At 43.3% G+C, this 12,496-nt stretch overlaps 1 pseudogene; it reads right to left on the reverse strand.

Moving 5' to 3' along the window:
* Positions 1 to 666: 666 nt before the first annotated feature.
* LOC147725492 (uncharacterized) overlaps positions 667 to 12,496 on the reverse strand; it is a 33,247-nt pseudogene continuing 21,417 nt past the window's right edge.

The following is a 12,496-nucleotide window of genomic DNA, read 5'->3' on the forward strand; positions in this document are numbered from 1 at the left end:
CGATCTCAGCTCCCTTCCAAGAGTTTGGAATTGGTGGACCCCTTGCAATTGCGGTGGATAGCGCTAGTATATTTTCAGACCAGTTAACCCTATTGCTGATGTAAATGTCTGCCATCTGGTCCGGGGGCTTTACCATGTATGATGGCAACAAGGGCAGATCTAACATCACTTAGGTCAAATGTGAGAACTTCTTGGGAGGCGTCATGTTATATTGGGTCTGAGCTACAAGTAGGGTCCTGTGGACTATCAGAATATAGGGCCTTAAAATGGTCAGACCAAACAGACAGGGGTACGCGGTTAGATGGTCGGCAGCAGACACCTCAACCTCCCACGTTATAAGGGTCCCAGGGACATCAACATTTTCTGGGGTCGGTGAGGGAGCTTGCAGGGGCTGAAAGCAATTGCTGCAAATTATGGCTGGCTCTAGAGAGGGAGTGTGTGATGGAGCGAGTTGGTTGGGAGCTACTTTATAAGAGGTCGAGGGTGTGGCCTTTAGCACAGGGGTTTCTCTATCTGTTGGTTGCTGTGGTTTATTTTTTAATATATCAGGGAGGGTGTGTGTAGCATGCTTGGATTTTTTTCCGTTCTCCCCTAGGCCTTTTTGTGCATTATTGCTGCCAAAGATGGATTCATCCTCTTCTATCAAGAGGTCAATCTTGCTTAATGTCAGTTGCTGGACTTCTTGGCTGTCTTGAGTTGAGTCTGAGCTCCTGTGGCAGGCTGGGTCGCTTTGCGCTTACCCATAGTGCCTACCTAAATTGAAAAACTAGGAACAATAAGTGCAATTTAAAAGAGGAAAAGCAACAACACAATTAAAATATGGTTATGCGGTATACATTAGCCAACACTGAATTAACTGTTCCAATTAAGGTGTCCTAGTAGCATGGCGATGGTGCTAGCCAATCCAGGAGAGAAGAAGGGCCTTGGCAACACAAAAACAGATAGAGCAGAGAGCAGCCCAGCAATCCTTGAGGAGCAGGGCCTTGGTCTTATGGACACACAGGAGTAACCAAGGGTTGCCTGAAGGAAACAACGCAATTGAGTAATCAGGGTTGTCCCTATGATCGTATAGGTCAAATCAATACCTTAATTGTCCAAGGACCAAGAGGGGTGGCCCAGTCCACCTTCATCTGACAATGGACAGGCGCGGACAAGCCCGTTATTTGCCCAGGCTTTGCCCAGGGTGCGGGACTGCTGAGAGTGCTTTATAGTGCATTTGCAGAAGACCCCACCACCTTCTTTGCAGCGTCTATGCACAGCACCTCCTGGTGCTAAGAGTAATGGGGTATGGAGTTCCCTGTGGTCGCTGGAATCTGTGGTGACCAGAAACACTCTTGCTGGCAACAATATAGTCCCATGCTGTGGAACTGCTAAGGGTGCTTTTTAGCGCGTTGCAGGTGGCCCCACCCCTTTCCTTGTAGCGTCTTTGCAATGGCACTACCTGGCATGGAGAGTAATGGAGTATGGAGTCCCTTGTGGTTGCTAGAATCTGTGGGGGCCAGAAATACCCTTGCTGGCAACAATAGCATTGACGTTTTTCAAAGAGGTAGCCCTTCTTTCCTATTTTTGTGGGTTTCAGCCTGCGTCCAGTTTGTGGTGAAAACCAGTGTGAAATCCATGGATGATCCAGGAAAGATATAGATTTCTAAAAGGTAGATAATATTCCAAATGTAGCAATGGGTCATATGTGTAGATTCCTCAAGGTTTTCCCAAAGAAACTAACTGTCGACAAAGGAGAAGCAAAAACGACCATTTGTGACTATGTTTCCATCTGTAACTTTTTGTCACAATGGCCAAATAACAAACGCAATATACTAATATGTCCGCTGGACTCTTCCAGTTGTGGAGGTACATAGGCTTTGTAAGTTCTCCAAGAACCCACTGTACCTAGAGCAAGCAACTGAGGTGCACTGTACAATGTTTTTTCATTGTGTACCGAGTATAGAGCAATTCATATAGCAAAATATGCTGAGTGAAATATGGGTATCAGGGAAACCTATGTATTTCTGAAATTGGTACCAGATATGGAGTTAACGAGCAGTGGTTATTTGTACAACTCTGAATTTGTGGGTTTCCATGCTAGCATATGATTCAAAGGTGTTTTTTTAAATGTCTTCTTTCTTACACACTGGCTTACATTTGAAAGGCACAAATGCAACTAAATTTAATTGGTAATAAAATAATGTTCTACTATTTAAGTTCCCACATGTCTTCCAATAAATATAGGACCTCATTTGTGTGGGTCGGCCTAGTGCCCAAGACAGGAAACAAAACCAAATACCAACCTGGACACATCACATTTTTCCACTCAAAACTGTCCCTTTTTTGCAAAATGGGTAGCTGTGAATTTTTTTTTTTTCTTTTTTTTTTAGACCTTTATTTTGATCGTCCATGGTACACAGATTCCAGCCTACAACCCCTCGGACTGGCCACGCAGTACGTAACACGTGCATTGCTTCAGATATTACACAGCCCAAAGCCGTCATCCCGGGGGCACGGCGGCGTGGTAAAGTGCAGGTGTCACACTGTTCAGAGAAGGATAGTGTAGGTCTGATTTTCCATTTTTTATAGCCATAAACATGAGCATACGTTTCAAGAATATCGTAAAATGAACCCCAACAATCGAACAAACCCCCCACCCCCCCCACACGGTCATCTCGTCGAGCACGGTAAGTTCACCTCTGCACAGGCGATGCAATTGTACTTCCCAGCTCTAAGCACCTGGAACCACAAGGTCGTTAGGATTCTTACAGATCTTCTGCGCGCGCCTGCGTGGTAGACGGAGGCTCGCAGATACCCCCCCTGTAATCGTTCCAGTTGGACCATACTTCCACCCATTTTCGGGGACACCCCCTCGCCACATACACAGTCTTTTCCTGTAGCATACACCAGTCCATATCGCTATGCCAATCTGTTAGTTTAGGTGGATCCGGACTGCCCCAGAGTCTGGCAATGTTCCTTTTTGCTACCATTTGTCCGAGCATAACCCAGAGCCTCCCTTTCGGTGACAGGTCCGTTGGCTCCCAGATATTAAGAAGACACCTCTTTGCCTCTGGGCGAATTTCCACCTCCCATACCTCCTGCATACACTGCACCACCCTTCTCCAATACCGTTGAATCTTGGGGCAACCCCACAACACGTGGAAAAAGGTACCCGTGCCACCACATCCCCTCCTGCAGAGTACAGTATCAGCCCTCCCCATGAGGTCTAACCTTGTACAGGAGACATACACTCTATGGAGTACCTTCAGTTGGATTAGTCGCAGGCGGGCCGATATCGCTACCTCACGCGGTGAGCCCAAGGCATACATCCATTCCTCCGGTAGCTGTGAATTTTGGGCTCTAGATCAGCTGGCACCTAGGGAAATCTAGCAAACTAGACTAGACAACCATGGTATTTCAGGGTAGTGTGTCTTGTGTGGATTTCATGAGGTTTTCTTACCCACAGTGCTCTGCAAACCTCAAACTTTGCCTGAAATCATGCATTTTCCTAACACTTTTGAGATGGAACTTCTGGAATCTTCAGGAATCCACAAACCTTTTACAACTTGTGTGACTGGGCCTAGTGCCCGTGCCAGGAAAGGATAAAACTAAGGTCAAGGGAAGCCTTTGCGAGGGGACTCCTATTGACTCCAGTTTGATTTGTTTCTGTCGCAGGCACTAGGTTCAACCACACATACATGCAAATAAACAATCCCAGTTTACTCACTTCCCAGCAAAAGGTCAAAAAGCCACCAATGCAACATAAAAATATACAAAGCCTTGGTTCTGAAAGGACAGATGGTCAGAATATCACAAATGACTAAGAGTGCAAGGAGCATGAATATTGTGAGCAGATTTCCTGGATCGATCGCAAGCATTGTATCCTTTACAATGTATCAAAAATAGGGACACCCATAATTACTCGGAAAACATGTTTATCCTTTACTTTATATACTTCCTGACCATTACCAAGAAGTGGGGGGATGATCAGCAAGCAAAAGGACTGGTAACATGTTTAATCTGTGAAACATGAAATACTGGGTCCTTTTATCCTTTACTTTACATACTTCCTGACCATTACCAAGAAGTGGGGGGATGATCAGCCAGCAAAAGGACTGTTAACACGTTTAATCTGTGAAACATGAAATACTGGATGTATTTTCCAAGAAGGTGTAAAGCGCAATTGAACAGCAGCAGAAAGATAATATTTAAGAGCATAAAGGGATCATAGAACCAGGCTAAATTTATTCAACATCCATCTCAAAGGCAACATTTCAGATGACGGCCAAACCTTGTCCCCACCCTATATTCAGGATTTGCCATCTGTTCTATTAGCCATCTCTTGCATGTGCCAAATATAAAGCATTAATGTAGGCAAACTCCGCAGATGATAGTAATCTTCATCCTCCTATATTGATTGCCGTTGGAAGAACATCGCGGATACTGCTCTAAAATGTTTTTTATGCGCTCTGTGTGTCTGTTAGTCTGTAGGTAGTACCCTGATGACATCGTTTGTTGCATTCCTAACCATCTACATAAGGTTTTTTCAGAGCAAAGATAAATACTAGGGTCTCTGATCCGAAATGAGGTTCCGTGGTAACCCATGAAGACAGAACATATCTCGTAGAAATTCTTGAGACATTTTGAGGGGCAGAAAGCAACTTTGATGATGGACTGAAATGAGCCATCTACAATATGTGTGAGCTCCAAGAAACTCCTGAAGGAATTATTTTACATTAACTTTTGTTATACTTTGAGATTGGTCATTCATGCTCCAATCAAGCCACCTCAACTGATGAATACAATCTATGTTAAAAGAATATTTTGACAGCATAGAAAAAGTTAGGTAAGTATTGTATACTACCATATGAATAATCAATAGTTTTAATAACAGTAAACATGCATACATTCATTCAATACAAGACAAGGAAGTAGAAACAAATAAATGAAAGGTCAATATATATGTAAAACTCCACTAGATAAGACTAATAAGTGTCTGATATGCTTGAATTCACAAATGGTGATATGCAGTTAACAATACAACTCAGTCTAACATCCAAAATCTTAAGAGTGAAAACTGCATAGGATTGCAATGCAAGCAGTTCTAATTTATATAGGCGGATGTATGCAAATTGGAGGCGTTTAGATCTCTAAATGATGAACATTTATGAAACCATCTTCAGGACTATATTTATTAAGAAGGATAACCTAGCGGACAGGGACTTCCATGTAGACAATACCTACAAGTCTAAAGCAACGTGATTTATATCTGTAAATCTAATTTCATAGTGTTGAATTTGTGTAGAGATACTGCAGTTAATATACAATTTAAATGTGTGGGCAGTCCCCAGCTTCAGGAAAGATTCATGGCAACAAACATACCTGACAGCAGAAGTGTTAAAGTCCACCATCTGCAATTGTGATAGTACAAGATCTTACAATAAGTGTCAATGGTTATCATAATAACTGAACACCCTGCGAAACCTGCAGGATCCACCCTAAAATCAGTTGAGAGAACAGACCAGGGCTTTGAAAATATTTCTAAAGGGTTTAGAAAACCTGCTGGTGATCGTCTTAAACTCTTTGTTTGTGCACAGATAGAACAGGAACCTACAAAATGCCTTATATCACTCTTCCTAAAAGGCCACTAAAACAACATACCCATTATGTTGTAGTTTTCACAACGCAATGTTCTGAAATAGGCCATGATACATACTCATGATCTAAAATTGTAAATCAGGATTAGATAACAAAAATTTCATGGCTACAAAAGTTAGCCCATCCTTACCTAAAATGTCTGGGTTTTGATGTACAGTTGTTGGTGGACTCTGCAATTTAAGAAATGTTTCTCTATCAAGACATGATTCAACAAAATAATGGGGTGAAAATGGGTACTGGGGCTTCCTCTTGATGAGTAATCCCAGGATGACACATTATACAGAATATTTTGAGACCCAGGAATGTAAGATACATTAATGTCAAATTGAGAAGAGAAATAAGACCATATACTCTGCCTGCTATTCCAACATTGCATATTCTGGAGGTCTTGCAGATCTCTATAGTCTATATGTACTTCTGCTCTGTCTTGCCCCAGTAACAAATGATGCAATTTTGTAAAGGATTACTTCACAGCAACTAATTATTTCTCTAAAACAGAATAATTGATCTCACAGCTAGTCAAAGAACAACAGTAGGAAAGGAGTAGATGTCCTAATTGATCATCAGCCTGTTTCTGTAAAAGACATGCCTCAATAGCTCTATTGGAAGTATTTGTTTCCGCTATAAAAAGAAGGAGGACATCAGGATGACGCTAAACTGAGGCCATAGCAAAAGTTTTGGATAGTCTTCAGAAACCTTGATCAGCACTTGAATCCCACGAAAATACATTCTCCTTATTTAACAGTCTATTAATAGGCACATTCCACAGGGAAACCGCCTTAATGAAATATCTATAAAAGTGGCAAAGCCAAGAAAACATTGGATTTACTTTCCTTAATGGTACTGTGAAACATACAGTTTATGACAGCTTAAATCTTACGGTCCCCGGTAGCTTGTCTCCTTTCTGGTGAAGAATTGGCTTGGTAGTTTAGTCTGCCCTGTTCCCATGATGCACTGGGCCAGGGACAGACTGATTTGCATATAGCCAGGTTCTGAACTGGGATGGTGCAGTGAGGTAAATAACGGTGATGGATCAAGCCCTGATCTTTGGACTGGGTAAGAGTGGTCTGCTTAATTCAGACACTCTGTTCATCACCACCCCCTTTTCTGAATCGTTTTTGGCCACTATAGGTGTGGCAGGGTATACTCAGACATGAGTCCCTTTCTCACTGCACCATCAGGATTCAAGCAAGCCGGGCCGCCGACGGCTGAAATGCCAGAAACCGGTCCCCGGTAGCTTGTCTCCTTTCTGGTGAAGAATTGGCTTGGTAGTTTAGTCTGCCCTGTTCCCATGATGCACTGGGCCAGGGACAGACTGATTTGCATATAGCCAGGTTCTGAACTGGGATGGTGCAGTGAGATAAATAACGGTGATGGATCAAGCCCTGATCTTTGGACTGGGTAAGAGTGGTCTGCTTAATTCAGACACTCTGTTCATCACCACCCCCTTTTCTGAATCGTTTTTGTCCACTATAGGTGTGGCAGGGTATACTCAGACATGAGTCCCTTTCTCACTGCACCATCTGGATTCAAGCAAGCCGGGCCGACGACGGCTGAAATGCCAGAAACCGGTCCCCGGTAGCTTGTCTCCTTTCTGGTGAAGAATTGGCTTGGTAGTTTAGTCTGCCCTGTTCCCATGATGCACTGGGCCAGGGACAGACTGATTTGCATATAGCCAGGTTCTGAACTGGGATGGTGCAGTGAGATAAATAACGGTGATGGATCAAGCCCTGATCTTTGGACAGGGTAAGAGTGGTCTGCTTAATTCAGACACTCTGTTCATCACCACCCCCTTTTCTGAATCGTTTTTGGCCACTATAGGTGTGGCAGGGTATACTCAGACATGAGTCCCTTTCTCACTGCACCATCAGGATTCAAGCAAGCCGGGCCGAGGACGGCTGAAATGCCAGAAACCAGTCCCCGGTAGCTTGTCTCCTTTCTGGTGAAGAATTGGCTTGGTAGTTTAGTCTGCCCTGCTCCCATGATGCACTGGGCCAGGGACAGACTGATTTGCATATAGCCAGGTTCTGAACTGGGATGGTGCAGTGAGATAAATAACGGTGATGGATCAAGCCCTGATCTTTGGACTGGGTAAGAGTGGTCTGCTTAATTCAGACACTCTGTTCATCACCACCCCCTTTTCTGAATCGTTTTTGGCCACTATAGGTGTGGCAGGGTATACTCAGACATGAGTCCCTTTCTCACTGCACCATCAGGATTCAAGCAAGCCGGGCCGACGACGGCTGAAATGCCAGAAACCGGTCCCCGGTAGCTTGTCTCCTTTCTGGTGAAGAATTGGCTTGGTAGTTTAGTCTGCCCTGTTCCCATGATGCACTGGGCCAGGAACAGACTGATTTGCATATAGCCAGGTTCTGAACTGGGATGGTGCAGTGAGATAAATAACGGTGATGGATCAAGCCCTGATCTTTGGACTGGGTAAGAGTGGTCTGCTTAATTCAGACACTCTGTTCATCACCACCCCCTTTTCTGAATCATAAAAAGAAGGAGGACATCAGGATAACGCTAAACTGAGGCCACAGCAAAAGTTTTGGATAGTCTTCAGAAACCTTGATCAGCACTTGAATCCCATGAAAATACATTCTCCTTATTTAACAGTCTATTAATAGGCACATTCCACAGGGAAAACGCCTTAATGAAATATCTATAAAAAGTGGCAAAGCCAAGAAAACATTGGATTTACTTTCCTTAATGGTACTGTGGAACATACAGTTTATGACAGCTCAAATCTTACGTTGATTAATGGAAACAACTTCCTCAGAAAGAACATAACCAAGACATTTAACCTTAGTTAGCTCAAAGACACATGTTTCTGTCTTACATGCAAGCTATGGGTATATAATCATTGTAAGACCTCATTGACATTATGGATAAGGTGATCTAAGTTGACTGAGAAAATTAAAATGTCATCCAAACACACCGTCTGATTAAGTGTATCGGAAAAAGAACTGCATCTATAAACCTTTGAAAAATAAATAGTGCATTACAAAGCTCTAAGGGCATTACCCTCTGCAAATAATGTCCAAATGTGTACAGAAATCAGTTTTACATTTGTACCCTTTTCTTATTCCTAACAGGTGAGAGGCACCGCGAAGATCCACCGTTGTAAAGATCTTAGTCCCTTGTACTGACTGTAAAATATCCCTAATTAGAACATTGGAATGTTGGGAGCTCCTTTGTAGAAAATGGAGTGCTCCATGCTTCTACGGGCCGGTAAAGGCCTGCAGAGCAACATTCCAATGTTTTTCAAAGGCCTCTCGGAGCTCAAGGGGATTGAAATCCCCTCGTGCTTCGAGAAGCCTTTGTTTTCTTTTTTCGAACATTCTGCCCTCTAGTGGCAGAATGTTCTACTAGCCTTAAAGCCCTTTGTAGCAGGGCTATACCGGCTATTAAAGTCCCGACCCTTGTTAAAGTCCCACGCTTTCGGCACGGGCCTTTCACGAGGGAACGGGCCTTTAATAGCTGGTATAGCCCGCCACGGCGGGCTATAAGGTTATATTAGGTGTGAAGGATAACCGTCCTTAATAGCCGAAATCACTCAATCCACTGGAATCAATGCATAGTCTTAGTTCAGACGTCTCTTTAGTGGCTCCCAAAAACAGTGCCACCCCAGCTGGTAGGGGAGACCTAGTGATGAGACCAGTTTGCAAATTCTTCAAAATGTTCTTTTCATGTTCAGACAATTCGTACATTCTACTAAACGGTACTTTCTTTGAAGGAATAATGTCAATATGATAATTATACTTGCAAGATGGGGGGGGTAAAGAATGTGCCATAAGTTATTTTAAAACATCATAAAATTCATGATACCTGGAAGGAATGTGTGCCAATGAGGGAATAAGCTTAGATGTGGTGTGAATTATACTATCTATAGATGAAAATACAGCAGAACCCTAATGCTGAACGGATTGCATGCATTGTGAAGCAAAGAACTCTGAAGAGAGGGCCAGATTTAGAGTTTTGCTGACAGTTCTCCATCTGTCAGGGGGTGGTGGACTTTACACCTGTCACCCTGATAAACTACCATCCGCCACATTAGGGATCACCACTGGCCCAGGTATAAAATGTTTTGTGGATGGGCGAAGTTAGTTTTGATGGCCAGCCACAAAACAAAGTGGGAGTTTATTATTGAGAAACAAAAATCTAGGGACCCACACACTCAGGGTGTTTTTCTTTAAGGTTTTTCTGTCTAAATAGGGCAGATGGTGTAATGCCCATCCACCAACGGCTCTACTTCGTCCATTTGAAGCAACTTTCCATCAACTGAGCCAACAGGACTGTGCTGACAGAAAACTGACAGTCCTCCTTACCCAAATTAGGGCAAGCAGACCCTCATTTTGATGGATAGGGTAGTTAGTCGTGCTTGCAAAAGAGTAACTTGTTGGGCAAAAAGTAAATTACCCTCTTAGTGGTCCTGTTGATACATGGACTGTGTCTACACAATCATGGATCACCAACAATTACTGGATAATTAGGAGAAGCAATTAGGGCCAAAAGTACACATTTCAACATGCACTTTAAGGGATACTTGTAGTGAAACTGTTCTTTTAGTAACAAGCCCTGAACTTAACCCCTTGCCTGCAGGACTAATTCCCCCGCTGTGCTGGGGGCGGAGGGGCGTGCACAGCGCTCCGGTGCTCATGACAAGCTCAGCTTGTCATGAGCCACGGTGGCCGTGTGCCCATGATGAGCTCAGCTCGTCACGGCCACACTCGTTTCTGTAGAACGTTCAGCACAACGGGGGAATTAGCCCCGCGTGCGAGCGTTGTGGCCGTTATGACGAGCTCGGCTTGTCATGAGCACAAGGTCACCGTGGCTCACGACGAGCAGAGCTCGTCATGAGCATGGGAGGGGTTAAAACAGATTGGTTACCCAAATTAACAATATCAGCATGTGTTTTGATACTGTAGGTATGTTTTTCTTTAGGTCCATAAACAACCCAGTAGCCCCATAATCAGGATAGTGATATTACTATCCAAAGACCAAGTAACAGAGGCTTAGCTTTGGGGGGTTGTTTAGGGTGTTACACTGCCCTAATAAATGTATTTACTAGTAAATAATTGGGTACCCGTCCCACTGCAGCTTAAGCCCCCTCATGCTCCTCTTCTCAAATAATGTTTTTTTCATGAAATGTCAGTGTGATTGTTGGAAAATTTGAAGCTCACCCCCTGCCCTCCTCACCCCCTTTTATTGCTCACGCTACGTTCCTGCCAAGAAAGGCATGCATGAAACAACAGAAGGGTAGTAGATAGATATAAATATGATGTATGTTTGGCCATTGAAATAAATAAGAAGTACATGCACTCCCTTCTCTTATTAGAGGCAAGTGTTGGAATTTCGCTGTCTCTTTAGCGAAAATTGGACAGGAGAGAACCATACGACCCTCTGACCACAATAAATAGAAATTCCCTGATCTTGTCTTCATTTGCGTTCTTCTTCTGAAAGAAGATTGGGTTGCATTGGCTCTACTGTAGATTCAGGAACAGCTTCATAATTCTTAGGAGACCTTACCACTGGAAGATATTTTTAATTTTAATGGGAAGGTTGAAGCTTTACGAAATTAATTTAAGGCAACCCATCGTCCATGCTATATTCTGTTTGATTCACTGGCACTGTGTCTGAGATACCAACTTCATTTTTAGCCTCCAATTTCAAATGTATTCACATTTAGAGAATGTTTTAACATTTTCAGTTGTACCACAGGTTAAGACAGAGGTCTTCAAACTTTTTGATGCTGGGACCCCTTGTCAAACTTTTTTGGACTTAAGGACCCCCTTCTGACAAATGTCTAGCACTTGGTACTCCTCCTCGACAACTATCAACAATCATAAACTCCCCTAATTCCCACAGCAAATAATATTTACAGTGGGAAAATATTAAACAGTGTGTAGGAAACTAAAGGTCAGTGAGCATGCGGGCGTAGTCAAAGGTGTACCTAAAAGCAAAGGGACTCATTTACGAGGAATTGGCGAAAGGCAGCGCCGCAAGTCTTCTTACTGCGCTGCCCTATGCCTCTGTGAAACAGGCAGGAAATGTTTATGAAATATGGTGCATTCCTGTCCTTCTCCATGGGTAGGCGCACAAATTGCTGCCTAGCATCAAAATAGGCAGGATTTTTGTACAGAAAGGGGCACCTCCCTCCACAAAAACAATCCAGGGAGGCGTTTTCCTCTTTCTATGCGAGCTGCATAATGCAGCACACATGGAAAGAGGAAATAACGAGGAGAAATGAAAACATTTCTCCTTGTTACGCCTCCGCTGGGGGGGCGTCTTTGGCGATGCCCCAAGTTTTTTGTAAATTTGGGGCAGGATCAAAATCCATGGGGGTTGCATGGGAAACCCATGCAAATCCCATGGACAACCTCTTTGATGCAAAGTAACGCAACGGAGTGACTTGCGCTGCTTTGTCTTACTCTATCTGAGGCCATGCAAAGTCATGCAGGGTGACTTTGTACCGCCTCATAGGTATGGTTGAGACGCTAGCGTCACTGGAGTGTCAAAAAAGTGATGCTGAGGCGATGCAAGCCTCATAAATAAGCCCCAAAATATTCTTTATGTTTAGGTCTTTCACCATCAGGTAGCTACATATAAAATAATGGGCAGCGTAAATAAAAAACATAATTAAAAGGTTTTTACTCAGTGGGAAATGCACTGTAATACATTATGAAACCCATTAGTTAATGCACTGCAGGTCTGTGTGTAACCACAGACCCACAGAATTAAATCTTCATTGGTGCAGTGGAGAATAGTGGTGTATTTTTAGTGCTACGAGGTCACAGCATGTGACAGAAAGCACTGAATATGTATGTCAGTTTTACGATAAATTTGTGTTTTTCAT

This window comes from Lissotriton vulgaris, chromosome 3_2 (genome assembly GCF_964263255.1).
Source record: "Lissotriton vulgaris chromosome 3_2, aLisVul1.2, whole genome shotgun sequence".
Taxonomy (NCBI): Eukaryota; Metazoa; Chordata; class Amphibia; order Caudata; family Salamandridae; genus Lissotriton; species Lissotriton vulgaris.